This window comes from Lygodium microphyllum, chromosome 14 (genome assembly GCF_053477565.2).
Source record: "Lygodium microphyllum isolate KBCC chromosome 14, Lygodium_microphyllum_v1.1.10, whole genome shotgun sequence".
Taxonomy (NCBI): domain Eukaryota; kingdom Viridiplantae; phylum Streptophyta; class Polypodiopsida; order Schizaeales; family Lygodiaceae; genus Lygodium; species Lygodium microphyllum.
Genome location: NC_141148.1, coordinates 19,909,772 through 19,920,625, shown reverse-complemented (window position 1 = coordinate 19,920,625; position 10,854 = coordinate 19,909,772). Strand labels below are relative to the sequence as shown.

General features: G+C 40.6%; 1 pseudogene; it reads right to left on the bottom strand.

Annotated features, from left to right (window-relative positions):
- Nucleotides 1-4,633: 4,633 nt before the first annotated feature.
- On the bottom strand, nucleotides 4,634-5,574 carry LOC148025392 (D-3-phosphoglycerate dehydrogenase 2, chloroplastic-like; annotated as a pseudogene).
- Between the last annotated feature and the right edge of the window lie 5,280 nt (nucleotides 5,575-10,854).

The following is a 10,854-nucleotide window of genomic DNA, read 5'->3' as shown; positions in this document are numbered from 1 at the left end:
AATTAGAAAACTAGTTGTATATATACTTGGGATAATAAAGTCAATTAAAAATAATAATGATTGTTATGCTTTAGAAAAATCATAACATAGAATGTTATACTAAAGAATAAACAAGTATGCTTAAAAAGTTTCTAACTAAGAATGTTATGCTAGCTATTATGCTCTAGGAAATGTTATATAAAATGTTAAGTCAAAAATCTTATTTAGCACAATAAAACTAGTTTAAGGCTTATCCAAGGTAATCTATTAAAAAACTAACACTATTAAAATATTAAAATTAGTATTAAAAATATATATAGAATATTTAAAAAAAATTCATGATTGAACTAACCATAAATTTTAGTATCACACTTATAAGAATGTCATTAGTGAAATCCTTAGAAATATTAAATATTAACTAAGGATAAATTAGTTAAGTGCATCTCTAAAAGTTAAATATAGTTATAGTAATAATTATTTAGATGCATAATTGAAATTTGAGTTATTCTTCTGACTAAAAATTAACGGTTTCTATGAACGTTTAAACATATAAGACTTATTTCTATGATAATGATAATTGTTAATAGAATTGAAGAATCCTTTAAATAAAAATAGTGTCTATCGATTTGTTCATGGAAAGACTTTCGTAATCATAAACTATCTTGGACGACATACGAAATATAGATTATTGCTTAGAAATGGATTTTCTAACTCTTGGGTGGAAAAACAGATAAATACGAAAGTATAGAAAATGACTGATTTAGTAAACTTAGAAAAAAATGTCATAGGGAAAGAAGGTAATGATTCTTTTGCCATAATTTTGAAAAAATAGAAAATTGGCAAAACAAATCAAGCAAAGTTTTCCCGTAGAAAATTCAATAAACCGCAAAAAGGAATAAGTAGGGAATGGAAATCCTTAAAAATTATTGGTTGTCAAAATCAAAGTCATTGAAAAATCTTTTCGATAAAGTTATAATCGACTTTATAAATTACTATTTTTAGTAGCATTAATTGCTCAAGAAATTTTGACTGCAAAGGACTCGATGGTTAATGGTTTCTGATTTTCGAAACCTTGATGTGATTGCGATTTCTTCACTAATGGAATGGAAATACTCAAGGGCAATTTTAGTGGTCAACTTTCCCTTGGGATCAACTGTTGGAGCTCAACGAGCTGAATATATTTTTTGGTCAGTCTAGAGTGTCTAATGAGTGCCTAGGAAGGACGGTTTAGAACGAAAGGTTCCCTCCTTTAGTCACTCATAACCATGAGGGGCTCTGGTCGGAGCTTATTCCTAGAATGTGTAGTCGGATCCTAAGGCGGAGAAGAAATCCGTACTATTATCAATGCAGTTTTGCATTGGAACCTGGAGATGCAGGTTGGAAACGCTTCTCTGGTTTTTGAGGGCGGACGCATCTTTGGTTTTGAGGGCGGAATTGAAAATATATAAATATGTTTTTATCCAATGTTTTGAAAGGACTGGTTTCACTATTTTCATGTCATGAATTAACGAAGACGTGAAATGAACCTTGTGCTAAAATGATAATTATGAAACTGTTTTTATGTGTTCAATAATGTGGTAGTATGCTCTGTTTAGATAGCTAAAGAAAACACCGTTTAAAGGGAAGCGGGTGAGCAACCTTTCCCAACGAAAGGCGTTCGATGGTGGCATGGTGGACCCGATGAGTCGAGTGATTTCCTAAAAGGGAAATTTAGAATAAGAGCCGGCAGGATGACTTACCCTAGGGTCAGAGTCTTAGAACTCGGGCTTATCATTATCTTAGGGGAAAGATGCAGCAGGTGTGCTAGAACGCATTAGGGTTCCACGAACCCGAGCATGTTATTGGAAAAAAGCGTTGCACTCCATGAACCAAGGGTAATGACCCCTCTCCATTCGCATGAGAAACCTCTCAAAGGACACCTCCGAATGTGAGCTAGCTAAAGATAGGAGAATGTTAGGTTACTAGGAAACACTCAGGTCAATCCTCGTGGGATGAGGCAGGACGTTTCCCTATGAGGTGGACCTCGGGTCGCTTGGACTAATCAAAGTCTAAACATTCTAGTGGAGTGTGGACGACGGTAGCTAGGAAAGACCCTATACAACCACCAAACGTTATCGACTATATTTAGCGGTCGATATGTCACACATGGTATCAAAGTAAGAAAAATTGTTTTTTAAAAATTTAAAAATATTTTTTAAAAATACTTTAAAGAATAATCACACATTAAGAGAGGATAACTTAGGCCAACAAAGTGCCATAATCACAATCCCTGGAAAAGATCGTGGAAAGGAAATTCATAGGAATTATTTCCGAATGGATCTATGGGTGAAATGATACAGTTTGAGGCCAATGATTACTGGTTTAAAAAAATATTATTAATCTCGCATTGGAATTTTCTTAAATAACATTGCTCATCTTGGAAATTATGTGTAGGATGAAGAATGGTTATTTCATGAAATATTTCAGGAAATATATCAACATGGAAACCAATTTTCTCTTTCACTGAGAGAGAAAATTTTCCACATTATGGAAAATATTTTTATTCCCCCGATAATTCATGTTGATCCTGAGCAGTGGACCCTAGAGGAAAATTGGGCATAGACACCTACTTACTGGCCAATTTTTGCTAATAGAACAATCAATATTGACTATAGCTTATGGGCATTACATTGGGTAGAAAGACTCCAATTGGTCAGGCTCTATATATTTCATAGAAGTGATATGAATCTGATAGTGTACATCAATGGCGAGACAATGTCTCTAAATCAATGGATCTATTGTTCCACTGTCAACATCATCCAACCAAATCGGGTGATGGTAGCCTATCGTACTTGTCAAGATACTTATGAGGTGGAGGAACTGCCAAATCTTTCCAATAGCTATTTGGCATTGGATACGCCCAAAGAACCTCCTACTTATTACTCATCTTCCCAAATCTTCCCAATAGCCAGACTGTGGTGGAGGAACTGCCAAATCTTCCCAATAGCCAGACTGTGGTGGAAACAGTGGTGTCGAGACAAATCAGTCTCTGAGCCTATTGTTACCTGGAATCAAATCAAGGAGGCTGTCCAAAATCGCTACTTACCCCCTGTATATCAGACACTCAAGATGAACGAGTTCTTTGACCTCAAGCAACTAGGAATGACCTTGGAAAGGTACTATTCTCAGTTTGTGACCTTGCAAAAGTATGCTCCTCACTTGTCAATGAAGCAACAAGTGGCATGTTTCTACCAAGGTCTAAATTTTCCCCTTAATGAACAACTGGAAGCAATGAGGCCTACGGACTTGGAAGATACACTACTAAGGGCACAACCTTTGGCGAAGGCTTACTCTAAGTCAAATGATAGGTTCAACAATAGATTTCCCTACTCCAAAAGAGCACATGTAGGATATTAATAGCAAAGGAGTTACAATCAAGGACAAGCTAATGCACTCAATACTCCTCAAAATCGTGGCGAAGATAAGAACACAAATAGAAACTAGAATAATGAGCCATGATGCTGGAGATGTAATCAGCGAGGTCATTTTCACTTTGAATGCCCAAATAAAGGGACCAACGCCAATACCAATTCCACTGCCAACATCCTACAATGTCCTCAAAGAAATGAGAATTTTAATAATAGAGGACATGGATGTGGAGCTAGGCGTCGAGCAGGGCAAGGAGCTGGTCGTGGAATGGGGCAAAGAGCAGGGCGTGGACCTGGAATCCACGCATGTGCCATCACACTGGAAGAAGTGGATCCAACTGTGGAAGAAGAAGTCGAGAGAGGATCCATTCACATGTCCGTGAATAATTCATCGATCCAACAATTCATAATGGCCATTATCACATGTCCTCTTCTTTTAATACTGTGATAATATCCGAGAGAGGATCCATTCACATGTCCGTGAATGATCTTCTTAAAAATTGACATGAGATCTGGATATTATCACATTCGGATAAAAGAAGAGGACATTCCCAAAATAGCTTTTAATACCATATATGGCCATTATGAATTCACAGTAATGTCATTCGGGCTGACAAATGCTCCTGCCACTTTCAATAGGTTGGTCCAGGATATCTTCAAGCCCTATCTAGATGAGTTTGTACTCACATTTTTTTATGAAATTCTCACCTACTCCAAGGAAGAAGAAGTACATCCAGTTCATCTACGGATTGTTATTAAGCTGCTTTTTGTAATGGAGGGAAATACCTAGTGTCACATTGACCTAGGTATAAAAGGGTGTGAAGGACACTGGCATGGTACCATTTGATAAATATACATCTATCCTTTCACCTTCTTCCCTGTCCTTCCATGGCTACCAACCATTTCTCTCTCCTCTTCTTGTCTTTCTCTCTCTACTCCTAGTCTTTCTCTCTCCTCATCACTTTCTTTCTCTCTTTCTCTTCTCTCTACAATTCTTCTCTCTCTTTCTACAGTCTTTATCTCTCTTCTGCACTCTCTCTCTCCTCTCCTTATCTCTCTCCTATCTCCTTCATTACAATTGGTATTAGAGCTTAGGCTTCTTGATCCCAGTTTGGTTACATTTCAACTAATTTTTCCTATTTCTTTAATCAAGTCATCTATGGCAGACAAGTACCAGGAGTACAGACTTACACACAACACTGCATTAACCAGTGGACATTCCCAAGGAGAAGATATGTTGCATTGAAGGCATTTTCAGAAGTTGAAAGTTGCATCCCGATTACAAAGGAGGAGAGAAACCTGAGAAACCAAAGCCTCTTGATCATCCGAAGAAACAACGTGGAACTCTGAGAAGCAAGCTCTCTTACAGTGGTACAGCTACAGCTTCAGCGATTTCAACAGCCACACCTTCCTGAGCCTCAGCTGTGCTTGCTCCTAAGTGGGGAGTAACAATGACCTTTTCATGTCGTACCAACTTGTTGTCCTGCTCCAGTGGCTCTTCTGTGACGACGTCCAGGGCTACCTGTGCAACAATGCCACTGTCCAGTGCCTGAATAAGAGCATCCTCATCGATCACACCATCATGAGCAACATTTACAATCCGGACTCCCCTTTTCACTTTTGCAAAGCTGTTAGCATTGAAAACTTTCGTAGTTGCAAGGGTCAGAGGCATGTGCAAGGATATGAAATCTGCTCGGGCAAGTGCCTCATTGAAGGAAACCAAGTCCACGCCAATAGCACGCGCTCGATCAACTGGAGCATAAGGATCATGCGCGACAACGCTCATGCCTAGACCCTTGGCCCTATGAGCTACTTCAGATCCAACTTTGCCAAATCCCATGATAGCTAAAGTCTTGCCAACAAGAGACACTCCAGTATACTTACTGCGTTGCCACTTTCCAGATTTTAACGAGGCATTCGCTTAAGGGATGTTGCGAGCCATTGCTGCCAAAAGAGCAACACTGTGCTTAGCTGCTGCTACAGTGTTGGCAGTAGGAGCGTTCACAACGAGGCATCCGTACTCAGTGGCAGCGTGAAGGTCTACATTATCGAGATGAAGAGGAAGTAGTCGACGACGAGGCCAAGATGAAGAGGAAGTAGCCGACGACGAGGCCAAGGACAATCCCGATGCTGAAGCCGAAGAGGCCGAAAATGGTGCTGAAGAAGCCCATGGGAAGTAAGCAACCATGGAAGGTCATAGCCAGTCATCCCTGGCATGCAGTAATCTGTGATAATAAGGTTAATTTCATATGCTTGATTGAAGAAGTTGAGGTCGGCTGAAGGCGAACAGGAATCAGGGCTTACATTCACACTAACTGATCCAAGAGATTCACCAACACCCAAAATCTCCAAAGCTCTGCTCCCACTGTCTACTGTTGTGACTTTGTAAGCAGAAGTCTTCAGTAGTTTCTCAATCACCTTGCGATCAATCAAACTATCATCCATAGCTAGCACATGGACCTCAGTTGTCCTGGGCTCACAGGTGCTTTGGTTCTCTTGAGGCTCTGGCTTAGATTCACTATCGGTATCGCTCTTTGAGGGTGCAGAGTAGTGACTCACCATCTCAACTTTGGCTGATACTGTCTATGAATGTAGTACTGTATTCTGGCAAAATACCACAACTCTGGAGCAGATTTCTTGTGCTCAACGGCAGAGTCTGGTGAGAAATGCCATAATTATAGAGCGAATTTCTCAAACTCGATGATGGAGTCCGATGCCAGAAATACAACGTGCACGGTGCTGACGTATGAGCGCCCAGGTAGTTTTAATGGAGCCCTTCAAGGGAGAGGTCCGTTCAAAACTTGGAATCAGCCGATAATGGAGAGGACCACAATGCAATGAGACCCCAGGGGGAAGGGGCGGGCCTACATCTTTATATCAAGAAGGGAGAAAGCATGAAAGGAAATCAGGCGGGCCTGCTGTTAAGCTTGTTGTTGGAGATGCTTGCTGTTGCAGGCAGTGGGCTTTCATAGTCTCCTGTGATTGCAGATTAAGTTGTGACCATGATCCAAGCTTCTTGCGGACCAGAAAAGGGTGTGAATGCATTGTGATGATGGTGCAGCAATAGGAGCTGCAATAGACAATGCATTAACATTGTGCCAAGCTGAGCAACAATAACAATTGGACTGGAAGCAGTCCCACAGCTGATAATCATTTTCAGGAAGCATTGTTTGGAAAACAGTCCATAGTTGACAATAGCATTGCATTTTTAGGATCTTAGCAATGGCCAAGGACCATTTGAGGACGATCAGATGCTTGGAGAGCTCAGCCAACTCTACAACACCTTGCACGAGCATGAGACATGGTTCTCTAGCAGACCCAAGCAATTGAAGGTGGAAGCCAAGAAAATGCTCATTAAATTGATACCCATGGTCAATGCAGAGGCTCAAGGAGATCTCATGGAATCTTTGAGAACCTTGTGCAACAATGGTATTAATCTTTGGCAATCTCTTCGAGGGAGAAAGGGAGTTTGGCTGCTCACATCATTATTAGGACAGCTATCTAAGCAACGACAACAGCAATATGAATCCATTGCAACACTACTCTCCATTCTTAATGCAGAGGTTAATGCCAGCAAATGGGCATGGATAATTGCGAGTGTAGGTGGCCTCCCTCCATTGGTCAATATACTTGAAACAGGTTCTACTAAGGCCAAGGAAGATGCTGCTATTATACTTGTGAATCTTTGTACTCATAGTAAAGAGGTTCGAGATTGTGTGGAGTTCACTGAAACTCATATGCTAAAGAACGCTAGATTAAAAAGGCAAATACTAGCATTAAATTGTGATTTGGTGCAGTCATAAGGGGCAACTTCAGCCATCTTTACAAGATGCAAGCGTTTCATTGGAGCATCATGAGGTGGAGACCCTTCAGTCCAAATGCGACAAGGTAGCCGATGCAGAGAATGAAAAAGATATTGCTGAAGGTAATCTTTATGAGAGGCAAATGAAAGAAGGACTCCAGCTCAAGGAAGAAGATTGTGGGCAGATTGTTGATCAAATTGAGCAAACTACTAATCATACTGCCCCAACCACAGTAAATACAAAGGATGATGCAATGAATGTTTTAGCATATGCAGCCTTGTATGCTTTTGAGTGCATCACGGGAGAATCAAAGTCTAATCCTCATATCTTCATGATGATCTTTGGATGCAAAGGATGCAAGTTAAGTGCCCTGTTATAGCCATGAGCACCAGAAGCATAAGTGCTACCAAGGGCCTGAAGATAGCCAATGTTTCCACTATAGTTATGCTAGTGTGGAGTATGCATGTATGCATAACGAGGCGGGACAAACTGGTATCCAAATATATTGGTGGGGTATGGTGAAATTGTGAGTGTTGTGCTTGCATGTTGAAGCATCCCAAGACGGCTGCTACCTCCCAGCTCTGCAACAACAGCAAAGTGCATGACTCCAGAAGTATCAACCTGCTTGCTGTAATGCTCTTGTAGTGCCACAGAGGTTCTTCCATGCTTTCTCCGACGTAGGCAACAACAGCAAAGTGTATGACTGCATCAATTGCATTGCTGGCAAAAATTTCATCAATAGCTCTGCTATCTCCTAAGTTAGCAAGGATGAACTAAAGTCTATCAGGCTTTGGAAATAGCTCTTTCAAAGTCACAACAACTCCCAGATTGCCTCGTGAGAGGCTGTCCACCATTAAGCAACATTTAGGCTAGAAATCTGTTGCTATGTTTCATAGGTTGGAAATCTGTTGCTATGTTTCATAGGCTGGAAATCTGCTGCTACGTTGAAGGACAGGATTGTGCAACACAGGAGGAGTAAGAACTGCTATTGAATCTTTGTGGAGCCACTCATCCTATGATTCAGTAATGTTAGAACCTACTTATTTGGTTGGACTTGTGTGGAAGCTTTAGCAAATGATGCAAGTTAAGTGCCCTGTCTCACTGCAGTCTGCTTCCTGTCAGCTCTTTGTTTTGAGCTCTTTAAAATTCTGAATTGATTACAGATATGTACCACTTACATCAGCTGATAGTACACTAAAAGAGCTTTCTACAGAGCTATTAAACGCTTGGTTTGGTTCAGCCTACCCAAACTTATGGCAGTTTTTCTACAGCAAGGTCTACAGGACAGCATGGTTATTCTATCTGGTTGCAATTCATGATTGCAGAAGAATGCATCAAGTCATCATCCTATGGTTCCACAATTAATGTATGCATCTGATAGTATGCTTGCAGCCATATACATAACCCACTATATGAAGATTTGGAGATTGTAATATCTTTGTACACCTGCATAGAGTCCCATATCCTCTCCACTACAATTTCCTTACCCATGTAATAAGTCCCTCCTTTATTTTTGGGACAAAAACATCCAAGCAGGGATGGATTGTAATGGAGGGAAATACCTAGTGTCACACTGACCTAGGTATACAAGGGTGTGAAGGACACTGGCATGGTACCATTTGATAAATATACATCTGTCCTTTCACCTTCTTCACCTTCTTCCATGTCCTTCCATGGCTACCAGCCATTTCTCTCTCCTCTTCTTATCTCTCTCTCTCTCTACTCCTAGTATTTCTCTCTCCTCGTCACTTTCTTTCTCTCTCTTTCTCTTCTCTCTACAGTTCTTCTCTCTCTTCCTGCAGTCTTTATCTCTCTTTTGCACTCTCTCTCTCCTCTCCTTCTCTCTCCTGTCTCCTTCATTACACTTTTCGCAAGAACAAGCTCTTTGTTAAGAAGAAGAAGTGTTCTTTCTTCAAGAAGATTATAGAATACTTGGGATTCATTGTCTCGAAGAAAGGAATATTCGTAGATCCCGCAAAGATCAAGGATGTCCAAGATTGGCCACCACCTCAAAACATTAGAGAAATTAGAGGATTTCTAGGTCTGACAGGGTGGTATAGGATTTTTAGCAAGGATTATTCTTTGATTGCGGCACCTCTCACTGAGCTGCTCAAGAAGCAAGTTAAGATTGTATGGACAGAACGAGAGCAAGAAAGCTTTGATAAGCTAAAAGAGTGTCTCACCACTACTCCTGTCCTAAAGTTTTCAGACTTCTCAATGGAATTTGAGGTCATCACAGATGCAAGTATCATGGCATTGGGATGCTTCCTTACTTAAGAAGGTCGTCCATTCGCATATTCTTCTCGAAAGCTAAAACCTTATGAGAAGAATTATGCTACGCATGACCCAAAGCTTTTAGGAGTTATTCATGACTTGAAACTTTGGCGTCAGTATCTGCTAGACAGAAGGTTCACACATGTGACTAATCACAAAAGTCTTAAATGGATATTTACACAGTCAGATTTCAACATGAGACAAAGGAGATGGATTGAAGTGCTTCATGAATTTGATTTTGAGATCAAGTTCCGCCCTAGAAAGGAAAATGTGGTAGCTGATGCCTTGAGCAGGAAATCATTCCTCAATTATTTATTCTTAGAATATCCTAGCAACAAAGGATTTCTTGCTAGCCTAATTTCCATGCCAAGCAATCCCATCTTGGAAGCAGTGGCTATAGAGATTCCCAATGACATAGATTATCTGGAGTTAAGAGAGACCATCAAAGTAGGAGATGATGGTTCAAAATTAGAGCCCAAATACAAACATTATCACCTTGAAGGAGAGTTGTTGTACTATCAGCATAGACTATGTGTGCCTAACAATTGAGACCTCAAAAAGAAGATTCTCTAAGAGACCCATGACAGTCCCGTAGCTAGACACCCCGGCTATGCTAAGTCTGTCAACGCTGTTAGGAAAAGCTATCACTGGCAAGGAATGAAAGATGATGTTTTGAGGTACGCAACTCAATGCTTGAGTTGCCAGTGAATCAAGACAAAAAGGATCAAACTTCCTGGAGAGTTACATCCACTTGACATTCCACAAATGATAATGGGAATGCATTAGTATGGACTTTGTGGTTGGCCTTCCTACAGTGCAGGGAGCTTATGATGCTATCCTAGTAGATGTGGATTTGCTGACAAAGGTTGCTCATATCATCCCAGTAAAGACTACCTTCAAAGCATTTGACATTGCTAGGTTGTTTGTCAAGGAGATCTTTCAACTAGACGGACTGCCAAAGAGGATAGTAAGTGATAGAGACTCACTGTTCACATCCAAATTCTAGGGTTGCCTCTTCCAGGCTATTGGAACCCCATTGTGATTCAGTACTGCCTATCATCCACAAACAAAGGTTAGAAAGAAGTCTCTCAGAAATCGTACTCTTCGTGAGTACCCTATACAATGAAAGGACTTCCCTGAAGAAGATGCCACCTGGATCGAGGAGTCCATTCTCCAGAGAGACCACCCAGAGTTTCCCTCGAGACGAGGACATCTCGATTTCTCTAAGGGGAAGAGGATGTAACAAATCGCATTGACAACACAAAATGTACACACAAAAAATTTAAGAAATCTCCCATGGCAATTTTTTTCATCGTATACATGAGCAAAATCGTTGATCCTTGCATGAACTCCCCCCTTCCCTCTCCCACTAGCCAAAGAACTTAAGCCTT